The sequence below is a fragment of the Pleurodeles waltl genome, chromosome 1_2 (assembly GCF_031143425.1).
Source record: "Pleurodeles waltl isolate 20211129_DDA chromosome 1_2, aPleWal1.hap1.20221129, whole genome shotgun sequence".
Classification (NCBI taxonomy): Eukaryota; Metazoa; Chordata; class Amphibia; order Caudata; family Salamandridae; genus Pleurodeles; species Pleurodeles waltl.
This window is the reverse complement of record NC_090437.1, coordinates 893,027,183-893,043,511: the sequence shown is the minus strand read 5'-3', so window position 1 is coordinate 893,043,511 and position 16,329 is coordinate 893,027,183.

Below are 16,329 nucleotides of genomic sequence, written 5' to 3'. Positions count from 1 at the left end.
CGGCTGAGCTAGAGGCCAAAATCTACAGGTAGGCACTTTGAAAAAAACACCTCTATTTACTTAAAAAAAATGTGATGTGTCCACGTTGCGTTTTGGGGCATTTCCTGTCGCGGGCGCTAGGCCTACCCACACAAGTGAGGTATCATTTTTATCGGGAGACTTGGGGGCACGCTGGGTGGAAGGAAATTTGTGGCTCCTCTCTGATTCTGGAACTTTCTGTCACCAAAATGTGAGGAAATGTGTTTTGTTAGCCACATTTTGAGGTTTGCAAAGGATTCTGGGTAACAGAACCTGGTCAGAGCCCCACAAGTCACCCCATCTTGGATTCCCCTAGGTCTCTAGTTTTCAAAAATGCACAGGTTTGGTAGGTTTCCCTAGGTGCCGGCTGAGCTAGAGGCCAAAATCTACAGGTAGGCACTTTGCAAAAAACACCTCTGTTTTCTTTAAAAAAATGTGATGTGTCCACGTTGCGTTTGGGGGCATTTCCTGTCACGGGCGCTAGGCCTACCCACACAAGTGAGGTATCATTTTTATCGGGAGACTTGGGGGAACGCTGGTTGGAAGGAAATTTGTGGCTCCTCTCTGATTCCAGAACTTTCTGTCACCAAAATGTGAGGAAAATGTGTTCTTTTAGCCAAATTTTGAGGTTTGCAAAGGATTCTGGGTAGCAGAACCTGGTCAGAGCCCCACAAGTCACCCCATCTTGGATTCCCCTAGGTCTCTAGTTTAAAAAAATGCACAGGTTTGGTCGGTTTCCCTAGGTGCCGGCTGAGCTAGAGGCCAAAATCTACAGGTAGGCACTTTGCAAAAAACACCTCTGTTTTCTTTAAAAAAATGTGATGTGTCCACGTTGCGTTTTGGGGCATTTTCTGTCACGGGCGATAGGCTTACCCACAGAACTGAGGTATCATTTTTATCGGGAGACTTGGGGGAATGCTGGGTAGAAGGAAATTTGTGTCTCCTCTCTGATTCTGGAACTTTCTCTCACCAAAATGTGAGGAAAATGTGTTTTTTAAGCCAAATTTTGAGCTTTGCAAAGGATTCTGGGTAACAGAACCTGGTCAGAGCCCCACAAGTCACCCCATCTTGGATTCCCCTAGGTCTCTAGTTTTCAAAAATGCACAGGTTTGGTAGGTTTCCCTAGGTGCCGGCTGAGCTAGAGGCCAAAATCCACAGGTAGGCACTTTGCAAAAAACACCTCTGTTTTCTTAAAAAAAATGTGATGTGTCCACGTTGCGTTTAGGGGCATTTCCTGTCACGGGCGCTAGGCTTACCCACACAAGTGAGGTATCATTTTTATCAGAAGACTTGGGGGAACGATGGGTGCAAGGACATTTGTGGCTCCTCTCTGATTCCAGAACTTTCTGTCACCAAAATGTGAGGAAAATGTGTTTTTTAAGCCAATTATTGAGGTTTGCAAAGGATTCTGGGTAACAGAACCTGGTCAGAGCCCCATAAGTCACCCCATCTTGGATTCCCCTCGGTCTCTAGTTTTTAAAAATGCACAGGTTTGGTAGGTTTCCCTAGGTGCCGGCTGAGCTAGAGGCCAAAATCTACAGGTAGGCACTTTGCAAAAAACACCTCTGTTTTCTTTTAAAAAATGTGATGTCTCCACGTTGCGTTTTGGGGCATTTCCTGTCGCGGGCGCTAGTCCTACCCACACAAGTGAGGTATCATTTTTATCAGGAGACTTGTGGGTACGCTGGGTCGAAGAAAAGTCGTGGCTCCTCTCTGATTCCAGAACTTTCTGTCACCAAAATGTGAGGAAAATGTGTTGTTTTAGCCAAATTTTGAGGTTTGCAAAGGATTCTGGTAACAGAACCTGGTCAGAGCCCCACAAGTCACCCCATCTTGGATTCCCCTAGGTCTCTAGTTTTAAAAAATGCTCAGGTTTGGTAGGTTTCCCTAGGTGCCGGCTGAGCTAGAGGCCAAAATCTACAGGTAGGCACTTTGCAAAAAACACCTCTGTTTTCTTTAAAAAAATGTGATGTGTCCACGTTGCGTTTTGGGGCATTTCCTGTCACGGTCGCTAGGCCTACCCACACAAGTGAGGTATCATTTTTATTGAGAGACTTTGGGGAACGCTGGGTGTAAGGAAGTTCGTGGCTCCTCTCTGATTCCAGAACTTTCTGTCACCAAAATGTGAGGAAAAAGTGTAGTTTTAGCCAAATTTTGAGGTTTGCAAAGGATTCTGGGCAACAGAACCTGGCCAGAGCCCCACAAGTCACCCCATATTGGATTCCCCTAGGTCTCTAGTTTTTAAAAATGCACATGTTTGGTAGGTTTCCCTAGGTGCCGGCTGAGCTAGAGGCCAAAATCTACAGGTAGGCACTTTGCAAAAAACACCTCTGTTTTCTTTAAAAAAATGTGATGTGTCCACGTTGCGTTTTGGGGCATTTCCAGTCGCGGGCGCTAGGCCTACCCACACAAGTGAGGTATCATTTTTATCGGGAGACTTGGGGGAACGCTGGGTGGAAGGAAATTTGTGGCTCCTTTCTGGTTCCAGAACTTTCTGTCACCAAAATATGAGGAAAAAGTGTTTTTTTAGCCAAAGTTTGAGGTTTGCAAAGGATTCTGGGTAACAGAACCTCGTCAGAGTCCCACAAGTCATCCCATCTTGGATTCCCCTAGGTCTCTAGTTTTAAAAAATGCACAGGTTTGGTTGGCTTCCCTAGGTGCCGGCTGAGCTAGAGGCAAAAATCTACAGGTAGGCACTTTGCAAAAAACACCTCTTTTTTCTTTCAAAAAATGTGATGTGTCCACGTTGCGTTTTGGGGCATTTCCTGTCGCGGGCGCTAGGCTTACCCACACAAGTGAGGTATCATTTTTATCGGGAGACTTGGGGGAATGCTGGGTGGAAGGAAATTTGTGGCTCCTCTCTGATTCTGGAACTTTCTGTCACCAAAATGTGAGGAAAATGTGTTTTGTTAGCCACATTTTGAGGTTTGCAAAGGATTCTGGGTAACAGAACCTGATCAGAGCCCCACAAGTCACCCCATCTTGGATTCCCCTAGGTCTCTGGTTTTCAAAAATGCACAGGATTGGTAGGTTTCCCTAGGTGCCGGCTGAGCTAGAGGCCAAAATCTACAGGTAGGCACTTTGCAAAAAACACCTCTGTTTTCTTTCAAAAAATGTGATGTGTCCACGTTGCTTTTGGGGGCATTTCCTGTCACGGGCGCTAGGCCTACCCACACAAGTGAGGTATCATTTTTATCGGGAGACATGGGGGAACGCTGGGTGGAAGGAAATTTGTGGCTCCTCTCTGGTTCCAGAACTTTCTGTCACCAAAATGTGAGGAAAATGTGTTTTTTTAGCCAAATTTTGAGCTTTGCAAAGGATTCTGGGTAACAGAACCTGGTCAGAGCCCCACAAGTCACCCCATCTTGGATTCCCCTAGGTCTCTAGTTTTCAAAAATGCACAGGTTTGGTAGGTTTCCCTAGGTGCCGGCTGAGCTAGAGGCCAAAATCCACAGGTAGGCACTTTGCAAAAAACACCTCTGTTTTCTTTAAAAAAATGTGATGTGTCCACGTTGCGTTTTGGGGCATTTCCTGTCACGGGCGCTAGGCTTACCCACACAAGTGAGGTATCATTTTTATCAGAAGACTTGGGGGAACGCTGGGTGCAAGCACATTTGTGGCTCCTCTCTGATTCCAGAACTTTCTGTCACCAAAATGTGAGGAAAATGTGTTTTTTTAGCCAATTATTGAGGTTTGCAAAGGATTCTGGGTAACAGAACCTGGTCAGAGCCCCATAAGTCACCCCATCTTGGATTCCCCTCGGTCTCTAGTTTTTAAAAATGCACAGGTTTGGTAGGTTTCCCTAGGTGCCGGCTGAGCTAGAGGCCAAAATCTACAGGTAGGCACTTTGCAAAAAACACCTCTGTTTTCTTTTAAAAAATGTGATGTCTCCACGTTGCGTTTTGGGGCATTTCCTGTCGCGGGCGCTAGTCCTACCCACACAAGTGAGGTATCATTTTTATCAGGAGACTTGTGGGTACGCTGGGTCGAAGAAAAGTCGTGGCTCCTCTCTGATTCCAGAACTTTCTGTCACCAAAATGTGAGGAAAATGTGTTGTTTTAGCCAAATTTTGAGGTTTGCAAAGGATTCTGGGTAACAGAACCTGGTCAGAGCCCCACAAGTCACCCCATCTTGGATTCCCCTAGGTCTCTAGTTTTAAAAAATGCTCAGGTTTGGTAGGTTTCCCTAGGTGCCGGCTGAGCTAGAGGCCAAAATCTACAGGTAGGCACTTTGCAAAAAACACCTCTGTTTTCTTTAAAAAAATGTGATGTGTCCACGTTGCGTTTTGGGGCATTTCCTGTCACGGGCGCTAGGCCTACCCACACAAGTGAGGTATCATTTTTATTGAGAGACTTTGGGGAACGCTGGGTGTAAGGAAGTTCGTGGCTCCTCTCTGATTCCAGAACTTTCTGTCACCAAAATGTGAGGAAAATGTGTTTTTTTAGCCAAATTTTGAGGTTTGCAAAGGATTCTGGGCAACAGAACCTGGCCAGAGCCCCACAAGTCACCCCATATTGGATTCCCCTAGGTCTCTAGTTTTTAAAAATGCACATGTTTGGTAGGTTTCCCTAGGTGCCGGCTGAGCTAGAGGCCAAAATCTACAGGTAGGCACTTTGCAAAAAACACCTCTGTTTTCTTTAAAAAAATGTGATGTGTCCACGTTGCGTTTTGGGGCATTTCCAGTCGCGGGCGCTAGGCCTACCCACACAAGTGAGGTATCATTTTTATCGGGAGACTTGGGGGAACGCTGGGTGGAAGGAAATTTGTGGCTCCTTTCTGGTTCCAGAACTTTCTGTCACCAAAATATGAGGAAAAAGTGTTTTTTTAGCCAAAGTTTGAGGTTTGCAAAGGATTCTGGGTAACAGAACCTCGTCAGAGTCCCACAAGTCATCCCATCTTGGATTCCCCTAGGTCTCTAGTTTTAAAAAATGCACAGGTTTGGTTGGCTTCCCTAGGTGCCGGCTGAGCTAGAGGCAAAAATCTACAGGTAGGCACTTTGCAAAAAACACCTCTTTTTTCTTTCAAAAAATGTGATGTGTCCACGTTGCGTTTTGGGGCATTTCCTGTCGCGGGCGCTAGGCTTACCCACACAAGTGAGGTATCATTTTTATCGGGAGACTTGGGGGAATGCTGGGTGGAAGGAAATTTGTGGCTCCTCTCTGATTCTGGAACTTTCTGTCACCAAAATGTGAGGAAAATGTGTTTTGTTAGCCACATTTTGAGGTTTGCAAAGGATTCTGGGTAACAGAACCTGGTCAGAGCCCCACAAGTCACCCCATCTTGGATTCCCCTAGGTCTCTGGTTTTCAAAAATGCACAGGATTGGTAGGTTTCCCTAGGTGCCGGCTGAGCTAGAGGCCAAAATATACAGGTAGGCACTTTGCAAAAAACACCTCTGTTTTCTTTCAAAAAATGTGATGTGTCCACGTTGCTTTTGGGGGCATTTCCTGTCACGGGCGCTAGGCCTACCCACACAAGTGAGGTATCATTTTTATCGGGAGACATGGGGGAACGCTGGGTGGAAGGAAATTTGTGGCTCCTCTCTGGTTCCAGAACTTTCTGTCACCAAAATGTGAGGAAAAAGTGTTTTGTTAGCCACATTTTGAGGTTTGCAAAGGATTCTGGGTAACAGAACCTGGTCAGAGCCCCACAAGTCACCCCATCTTGGATTCCCCTAGGTCTCTGGTTTTCAAAAATGCACAGGATTGGTAGGTTTCCCTAGGTGCCGGCTGAGCTAGAGGCCAAAATCTACAGGTAGGCACTTTGCAAAAAACACCTCTGTTTTCTTTCAAAAAATGTGATGTGTCCACGTTGCGTTTGGGGGCATTTCCTGTCACGGGCGCTAGGCCTACCCACACAAGTGAGGTATCATTTTTATCGGGAGACTTGGGGGAACGCTGGGTGGAAGGAAATTTGTGGCTCCTCTCTGGTTCCAGAACTTTCTGTCACCAAAATGTGAGGAAAAAGTGTTTTTTTAGCCAAAGTTTGAGGTTTGCAAAGGATTCTGGGTAGCAGAACCTGGTCAGAGCCCCACAAGTCACCCCATCTTGGATTCCCCTAGGTCTCTAGTTTAAAAAAATGGACAGGTTTGGTCGGTTTCCCTAGGTGCCGGCTGAGCTAGAGGCCAAAATCTACAGGTAGGCACTTTGCAAAAAACACCTCTGTTTTCTTTAAAAAAATGTGATGTGTCCACGTTGCGTTTTGGGGCATTTTCTGTCACGGGCGATAGGCTTACCCACAGAACTGAGGTATCATTTTTATCGGGAGACTTGGGGGTATGCTGGGTAGAAGGAAATTTGTGTCTCCTCTCTGATTCTGGAACTTTCTCTCACCAAAATGTGAGGAAAATGTGGTTTTTTAGCCAAATTTTGAGCTTTGCAAAGGATTCTGGGTAACAGAACCTGGTCAGAGCCCCACAAGTCACCCCATCTTGGATTCCCCTAGGTCTCTAGTTTTCAAAAATGCACAGATTTGGTAGGTTTCCCTAGGTGCCGGCTGAGCTAGAGGCCAAAATCCACAGGTAGGCACTTTGCAAAAAACACCTCTGTTTTCTTTAAAAAAATGTGATGTGTCCACGTTGCGTTTTGGGGCATTTCCTGTCACGGGCGCTAGGCTTACCCACACAAGTGAGGTATCATTTTTATCAGAAGACTTGGGGGAACGCTGGGTGCAAGGACATTTGTGGCTCCTCTCTGATTCCAGAACTTTCTGTCACCAAAATGTGAGGAAAATGTGTTTTTTTAGCCAATTATTGAGGTTTGCAAAGGATTCTGGTTAACAGAACCTGGTCAGAGCCCCATAAGTCACCCCATCTTGGATTCCCCTCGGTCTCTAGTTTTTAAAAATGCACAGGTTTGGTAGGTTTCCCTAGGTGCCGGCTGAGCTAGAGGCCAAATTCTACAGGTAGGCACTTTGCAAAAAACACCTCTGTTTTCTTTTAAAAAATGTGATGTCTCCACATTGCGTTTTGGGGCATTTCCTGTCGCGGGCGCTAGTCCTACCCACACAAGTGAGGTTTCATTTTTATCGGGAGACTTGTGGGTACGCTGGGTCGAAGAAAAGTCGTGGCTCCTCTCTGATTCCCGAACTTTCTGTCACCAAAATGTGAGGAAAATGTGTTGTTTTAGCCAAATTTTGAGGTTTGCAAAGGATTCTGGGTAACAGAACCTGGTCAGAGCCCCACAAGTCACCCCATCTTGGATTCCCCTAGGTCTCTAGTTTTAAAAAATGCTCAGGTTTGGTAGGTTTCCCTAGGTGCCGGCTGAGCTAGAGGCCAAAATCTACAGGTAGGCACTTTGCAAAAAATACCTCTGTTTTCTTTAAAAAAATGTGATGTGTCCACGTTGCGTTTTGGGGCATTTCCTGTCACGGGCGCTAGGCCTACCCACACAAGTGAGGTATCATTTTTATTGAGAGACTTTGGGGAACGCTGGGTGTAAGGAAATTCGTGGCTCCTCTCTGATTCCAGAACTTTCTGTCACCAAAATGTGAGGAAAAAGTGTTTTTTTAGCCAATGTTTGAGGTTTGCAAAGGATTCTGGGCAACAGAACCTGGCCAGAGCCCCACAAGTCACCCCATATTGGATTCCCCTAGGTCTCTAGTTTTTAAAAATGCACAGGTTTGGTAGGTTTCCCTAGGTGCCGGCTGAGCTAGAGGCCAAAATCTACAGGTAGGCACTTTGAAAAAAACACCTCTATTTACTTTAAAAAAATGTGATGTGTCCACGTTGCGTTTTGGGGCATTTACTGTCGCGGGCGCTAGGCCTACCCACACAAGTGAGGTATCATTATTATCGGGAGACTTGGGGGGACGCTGGGTGGAAGGAAATTCGTGGCTCCTCTCTGATTCCAGAACTTTCAGTCACCAAAATGTGAGGAAAATGTGTTTTTTTAGCCAAATTTTGACGTTTGCAAAGGATTCTGGGTAACAGAACCTGGTCATAGCCCCACAAGTCACCCCATCTTGGATTCCCCTAGGTCTCTAGTTTTTAAAAATTCACAGGTTTGGTAGGTTTCCCTAGGTGCCGGCTGAGCTAGAGGCCAAAATCTACAGGTAGGCACTGTGCAAAAAACACCTCTGTTTTCTTTAAAAAAATGTGATGTGTCCACGTTGCGTTTTGGGGCATTTCCAGTCGCGGGCGCTAGGCCTACCCACACAAGTGAGGTATCATTTTTATCGGGAGACTTGGGGGAACGCTGGTGGAAGGAAATTTGTGGCTCCTTTCTGGTTCCAGAACTTTCTGTCACCAAAATGTGAGGAAAAAGTGTTTTTTTAGCCAAAGTTTGAGGTTTGCAAAGGATTCTGGGTAACAGAACCTGGTCAGAGTCCCACAAGTCATCCCATCTTGGATTCCCCTAGGTCTCTAGTTTTAAAAAATGCACAGGTTTGGTAGGCTTCCCTAGGTGCCGGCTGAGCTAGAGGCAAAAATCTACAGGTAGGCACTTTGCAAAAAACACATCTGTTTTCTTTCAAAAAATGTGATGTGTCCATGTTGCGTTTTGGGGCATTTCCTGTCGCGGGCGCTAGGCTTACCCACACAAGTGAGGTATCATTTTTATCGGGAGACTTGGGGGAATGCTGGGTGGAAGGAAATTTGTGGCTCCTCTCTGATTCTGGAACTTTCTGTCACCAAAATGTGAGGAAAATGTGTTTTGTTAGCCACATTTTGAGGTTTGCAAAGGATTCTGGGTAACAGAACCTGGTCAGAGCCCCACAAGTCACCCCATCTTGGATTCCCCTAGGTCTCTGGTTTTCAAAAATGCACAGGATTGGTAGGTTTCCCTAGGTGCCGGCTGAGCTAGAGGCCAAAATCTACAGGTAGGCACTTTTAAAAAAAAACACCTCTGTTTTCTTTCAAAAAATGTGATGTGTCCACGTTGCGTTCGGGGGCATTTCCTGTCACGGGCGCTAGGCCTACCCACACAAGTGAGGTATCATTTTTATCGGGAGACTTGGGGGAACGCTGGGTGGAAGGAAATTTGTGGCTCCTCTCTGGTTCCAGAACTTTCTGTCACCAAAATGTGAGGAAAAAGTGTTTTTTTAGCCAAAGTTTGAGGTTTGCAAAGGATTCTGGGTAACAGAACCTGGTCAGAGTCCCACAAGTCATCCCATCTTGGATTCCCCTAGGTCTCTAGTTTTAAAAAATGCACAGGTTTGGTAGGCTTCCCTAGGTGCCGGCTGAGCTAGAGGCGAAAATCTACAGGTAGGCACTTTGCAAAAAACACCTCTGTTTTCTTTCAAAAAAAGTGATGTGTCCACGTTGCGTTTTGGGGCATTTCCTGTCGCGGGCGCTAGGCTTACCTACACAAGTGAGGTATCATTTTTATCCGGAGACTTGGGGGAATGCTGGGTGGAAGGAAATTTGTGGCTCCTCTCTGATTCCAAAACTTTCTGTCACCAAAATGTGAGGAAAATGTGTTTTTTGTAGCAAAATTTTTGAGGTTTGCAAAGGATTCTGGGTAACAGAACCTGGTCAGAGCCCAAAAAGTCACCCCATCTTGGATTCCCCTAGGTCTCTAGTTTTCAAAAATGCACAGGTTTGGTAGGTTTCTCTAGGTGCCGGCTGATCTAGAGGGCAAAATCTACAGGTAGGCACTTTTGCAAAAAACACCTGTTTTCTTTAAAAAAATGTGATGTGTCCACGTTGCGTTTTGGGGCATATCCTGTCGCGGGCGCTAGGCCTACCCACACATGTGAGGTATCATTTTTATCAGGAGACTTGGGGGTATGCTGGGTCGAAGACAATTTGTGGCTCTTCTCTGATTCCGGAACTTTCTGTCACCAAAATGTGAGGAAAATGTGTTTTTTTAGCCAAATTTTGAGGATTGCAAAGGATTCTGGGTAACAGAACCTGGTCAGAACCCCACAAGTCACCCCATCTTGGATTCCCCTAGGTCTCTAGTTTTGAAAAATGCACAGGTTTGATAGGGTTCCCTAGGTGCCGGCTGAGCTAGAGGCCAAAATCTACAGTTAGGCACTTTGCAAAAAACACCTCTGTTTTCTTTCAAAAAATGTGATGTGTCCACGTTGCGTTTTGGGGTATTTCCTGTCACGGGCGCTAGGCCTACCCACACAAGTGAGGTATAATTTTTATCGGGAGACTTGGGGGAACGCTGGGTGGAAGGAAATTTGTGGCTCCTCTCTGATTCCAGAACTTTCTGTCACCAAAATGTGAGGAAAATGTGTTTTTTTAGCCAAATTTTAAGGTTTGCAAAGGATTCTGCGTAACAGAACCTGGTCAAAGCCCCACAAGTCACCCCATCTTGGATTCCCCTAGGCCTCTAGTTTTAAAAAATGCACAGGTTTCGTAGGTGTCCCTAGGTGCCGGCAAAGCTAGAGGTCAAAATCTACAGGTAGGCACTTTGCATAAAACACCTCTATTTACTTTAAAAAAATGTGATGTGTCCACGTTGCGTTTTGGGGCATTTCCTGTCGCGGACGCTAGGCCTACCCACACAAGTGAGGTATCATTTTTATCGGGAGACTTGGGGGACGCTGGGTGGAAGAAAATTTGTGGCTCCTTTCTGGTTCCAGAACTTTCTGTCACCAAAATGAGAGGAAAAAGTGTTTTTTTAGCCAAAGTTTGAGGTTTGCAAAGGATTCTGGGTAACAGAACCTGGTCAGAGTCCCACAAGTCATCCCATCTTGGATTCCCCTAGGTCTCTAGTTTAAAAAAATGCACAGGTTTAGTAGGCTTCCATAGGTGCCGGCTGAGCTAGAGGCAAAAATCTACAGGTAGGCACTTTGCAAAAAACACATCTGTTTTCTTTCAAAAAATGTGATGTGTCCATGTTGCGTTTTGGGGCATTTCCTGTCGCGGGCGCTAGGCTTACCCACACAAGTGAGGTATCATTTTTATCGGGAGACTTGGGGGAATGCTGGGTGGAAGGAAATTTGTGGCTCCTCTCTGATTCTGGAACTTTCTGTCACCAAAATGTGAGGAAAATGTGTTTTGTTAGCCACATTTTGAGGTTTGCAAAGGATTCTGGGTAACAGAACCTGGTCAGAGCCCCACAAGTCACCCCATCTTGGATTCCCCTAGGTCTCTGGTTTTCAAAAATGCACAGGATTGGTAGGTTTCCCTAGGTGCCGGCTGAGCTAGAGGCCAAAATCTACAGCTAGGCACTTTGCAAAAAAAACACCTCTGTTTTCTTTCAAAAAATGTGATGTGTCCACGTTGCGTTTGGGGGCATTTCCTGTCACGGGCGCTAGGCCTACCCACACAAGTGAGGTATCATTTTTATCGGGAGACTTGGGGGAACGCTGGGTGGAAGGAAATTTGTGGCTCCTCTCTGGTTCCAGAACTTTCTGTCACCAAAATGTGAGGAAAAAGTGTTTTTTTAGCCAAAGTTTGAGGTTTGCAAAGGATTCTGGGTAACAGAACCTGGTCAGAGTCCCACAAGTCATCCCATCTTGGATTCCCCTAGGTCTCTAGTTTTAAAAAATGCACAGGTTTGGTAGGCTTCCCTAGGTGCCGGCTGAGCTAGAGGCGAAAATCTACAGGTAGGCACTTTGCAAAAAACACCTCTGTTTTCTTACAAAAAAAGTGATGTGTCCACGTTGCGTTTTGGGGCATTTCCTGTCGCGGGCACTAGGCTTACCTACACAAGTGAGGTATCATTTTTATCCGGAGACTTGGGGGAATGCTGGGTGGAAGGAAATTTGTGGCTCCTCTCTGATTCCAAAACTTTCTGTCACCAAAATGTGAGGAAAATGTGTTTTTTGTAGCAAAATTTTTGAGGTTTGCAAAGGATTCTGGGTAACAGAACCTGGTCAGAGCCCCACAAGTCACCCCATCTTGGATTCCCCTAGGTCTCTAGTTTTCAAAAATGCACAGGTTTGGTAGGTTTCTCTAGGTGCCGGCTGATCTAGAGGGCAAAATCTACAGGTAGGCACTTTTGCAAAAAACACCTGTTTTCTTTAAAAAAATGTGATGTGTCCACGTTGCGTTTTGGGGCATATCCTGTCGCGGGCGCTAGGCCTACCCACACATGTGAGGTATCATTTTTATCAGGAGACTTGGGGGTACACTGGGTGGAAGACAATTTGTGGCTCTTCTCTGATTCCGGAACTTTCTGTCACCAAAATGTGAGGAAAATGTGTTTTTTTAGCAAAATTTTGAGGATTGCAAAGGATTCTGGGTAACAGAACCTGGTCAGAACCCCACAAGTCACCCCATCTTGGATTCCCCTAGGTCTCTAGTTTTGAAAAATGCACAGGTTTGATAGGGTTCCCTAGGTGCCGGCTGAGCTAGAGGCCAAAATCTACAGTTAGGCACTTTGCAAAAAACACCTCTGTTTTCTTTAAAAAAATGTGATGTGTCCACGTTGCGTTTTGGGGTATTTCCTGTCACGGGCGCTAGGCCTACCCACACAAGTGAGGTATAATTTTTATCGGGAGACTTGGGGGAACGCTGGGTGGAAGGAAATTTGTGGCTCCTCTCTGATTCCAGAACTTTCTGTCACCAAAATGTGAGGAAAATGTGTTTTTTTAGCCAAATTTTAAGGTTTGCAAAGGATTCTGCGTAACAGAACCTGGTCAAAGCCCCACAAGTCACCCCATCTTGGATTCCCCTAGGTCTCTAGTTTTAAAAAATGCACAGGTTTGGTAGGCTTCCCTAGGTGCCGGCTGAGCTAGAGGCGAAAATCTACAGGTAGGCACTTTGCATAAAACACCTCTGTTTTCTTTCAAAAAATGTGATGTGTCCAAGTTGCGTTTTGGGGCATTTCCTGTCGCGGGCGCTAGGCTTACCCACACAAGTGAGGTATCATTTTTATCGGGAGACTTGGGGGAATGCTGGGTGGAAGGAAATTTGTGGCTCCTCTCTAATTCCAGAACTTTCTGTCACCAAAATGTTAGGAAAAAGTGTTTTTTTAGCCAAAGTTTGAGGTTTGCAAAGGATTCTGGGTAACAGAACCTGGTCAGAGTCCCACAAGTCATCCCATCTTGGATTCCCCTAGGTCTCTAGTTTAAAAAAATGCACAGGTTTGGTAGGCTTCCCTAGGTGCCGGCTGAGCTAGAGGCGAAAATCTACAGGTAGGCACTTTGCAAAAAACACCTCTGTTTTCTTTCAAAAAATGTGATGTGTCCAAGTTGCGTTTTGGGGCATTTCCTGTCGCGGGCGCTAGGCTTACCCACACAAGTGAGGTATCATTTTTATCCGGAGACTTGGGGGAATGCTGGGTGGAAGGAAATTTGTGGCTCCTCTCTGATTCCAGAACTTTCTGTCACCAAAATGTGAGGAAAATGTGTTTTTTGTAGCCAAATTTTGAGGTTTGCAAAGGATTCTGGGTAACAGAACCTGGTCAGAGCCCCACAAGTCACCCCATCTTGGATTCCCCTAGGTCTCTAGTTTTAAAAAATGCACAGGTTTGGTAGGTTTCTCTAGGTGCCGGCTGATCTAGAGGGCAAAATCTACAGGTAGACACTTTTTCAAAAAACACCTGTTTTCTTTAAAAAAATGTGATGTGTCCATGTTGCGTTTTGGGGCATTTCCTGTCGCGGGCGCTAGGCCTACCCACACAAGTGAGGTATCATTTTTATCAGGAGACTTGGGGGTACGCTGGGTGGAAGAAAAGTTGTGGCTCTTCTCTGATTCCGGAACTTTCTGTCACCAAAATGTGAGGAAAATGTGTTTTTTTAGCCAAATTTTGAGGTTTGCAAAGGATTCTGGGTAACAGAACCTGGTCAGAGCCCCACAAGTCACCCCATCTTGGATTCCCCTAGGTCTCTAGTTTTGAAAAATGCACAGGTTTGATAGGGTTCCCTAGGTGCCGGCTGAGCTAGAGGCCAAAATCTACAGTTAGGCACTTTGCAAAAAACACCTGTTTTCTTTCAAAAAATGTGATGTGTCCACTTTGCGTTTTGGGGCATTTCCTGTCACGGGCGCTAGGCCTACCCACACAAGTGAGGTATAATTTTTATCGGGAGACTTGGGGGAACGCTGGGTGGAAGGAAATTTGTGGCTCCTATCTGATTCCAGAACTTTCTGTCTCCAAAATGTGAGGAAAATGTGTTTTTTTAGCCAAATTTTGAGGTTTGCAAAGGATTCTGGGTAACAGAACCTGGTCAGAGCCCCACAAGTCATCCCATCTTGGATTCCCCTACGTCTCTAGTTTTAAAAAATGCACAGGTTTCGTAGGTGTCCCTAGGTGCCGGCTGAGCTAGAGGTCAAAATCTACAGGTAGGCACTTTGCATAAAACACCTCTATTTACTTTAAAAAAATGTGATGTGTCCACGTTGCGTTTTGGGGCATTTCCTGTCGCGGGCGCTAGGCCTACCCACACAAGTGAGGTATCATTTTTATCGGGAGACTTGGGGGACGCTGGGTGGAAGGAAATTTGTGGCTCCTCTCTGATTCCAGAACTTTCTGTCACCAAAATGTTAGGAAAAAGTGTTTTTTTAGCCAAAGTTTGAGGTTTGCAAAGGATTCTGGGTAACTGAACCTGGTCAGAGTCCCACAAGTCATCCCATCTTGGATTCCCCTAGGTCTCTAGTTTTAAAAAATGCACAGGTTTGGTAGGCTTCCCTAGGTGCCGGCTGAGCTAGAGGCGAAAATCTACAGGTAGGCACTTTGCAAAAAACACCTCTGTTTTCTTTCAAAAAATGTGATGTGTCCACGTTGCGTTTTGGGGCATTTCCTGTTGCGGGCGCTAGGCTTACCCACACAAGTGAGGTATCATTTTTATCCGGATACTTGGGGGAATGCTGGGTGGAAGGAAATTTGTGGCTCCTCTCTGATTCCAGAACTTTCTGTCACCAAAATGTGAGGAAAATGTGTTTTTTATAGCCAAATTTTGAGGTTTGCAAAGGATTCTGGGTAACAGAACCTGGTCAGAGCCCCACAAGTCACCCCATCTTGGATTCCCCTAGGTCTCTAGAGTTAAAAAATGCACAGGTTTGGTAATTTTCCCTAGGTGCTGGCTGAGCTAGAGGCCAAAATCTACAGGTAGGCACTTTGCAAAAAACAACTGTTTTCTTTAAAGAAATGTGATGTATCCACGTTGCATTTTGGGGCGTTTCCTGTCGCGGGCGCTAGGCCTACCCACAGAAGTGAGGTATCATTTTTATCGGGAGACTTGGGGGTACGCTGGGTAGAAGGAAATTTGTGGCTCCTCTCTGATTCTGGAACTTTCTGTCACCAAAATGTGAGGAAAATGTGTTTTTTTAGCTAAATTTTGAGGTTTGCAAAGGATTCTGGGTAACAGAACCTGGTCATTGCCCCACAAGTCACCCCATCTTGGATTCCCCTAGGTCTCTAGTTTTCAAAAAGGCACAGGTTTGGTAGGTTTCCCTAGGTGCCGGCTGAGCTAGAGGCAAAAATCTACAGGTAGGCACTTTGCAAAAAACATCTCTGTTTTCTTTAAAAAAATGTGATGTGTCCACGTTGCGTTTTGCGGCATTTCCTGTCACGGGCGCTAGGCTTACCCACACAAGTGAGGTATCATTTTTATCGGGAGACTTGGGGGTACGCTGGGTGAAAGAAAAGTCGTGGCTCCTCTCCGATTCCAGAACTTTCTGTCACCAAAATGTGAGGAAAATGTGTTGTTTTAGCCAAATTTTGAGGTTTGCAAAGGATTCTGGGTACCAGAACCTGGTCAGAGCCCCACAAGTCACCCCGTCTTAGATTCCCCTAGGTCTCTAGTTTTAAAAAATGCACAGGTTTGGTAGGTTTCCCTAGGTGCCGGCTGAGCTAGAGGCCAAAATCTACAGGTAGGCACTTTGCAAAAAACACCTCTGTTTTCTTTTAAAAAATGTGATGTCTCCACGTTGCGTATTGGGGCATTTCCTGTCGCGGGCGCTAGTCCTACCCACACAAGTGAGGTATCATTTTTATCAGGAGACTTGTGGGTACGCTGGGTGGAAGAAAAGTCGTGGCTCCTCTCTGATTCCAGAACTTTCTGTCACCAAAATGTGAGGAAAATGTGTTGTTTTAGCCAAATTTTGAGGTTTGCAAAGGATTCTGGGTAACAGAACCTGGTCAGAGCCCCACAAGTCACCCCATCTTGGATTCCCCTAGGTCTCTAGTTTAAAAAAATGCTCAGGTTTGGTAGGTTTCCCTAGGTGCCGGCTGAGCTAGAGGCCAAAAACTACAGGTAGGCACTTTGCAAAAAACACCTGTTTTCTTTAAAGAAATGTGATGTATCCACGTTGCATTTTGGGGCGTTTCCTGTCGCGGGCGCTAGGCCTACCCACAGAAGTGAGGTATCATTTTTATCGGGAGACTTGGGGGTACGCTGGGTAGAAGGAAATTTGTGGCTCCTCTCTGATTCTGGAACTTTCTGTCACCAAAATGTGAGGAAAATGTGTTTT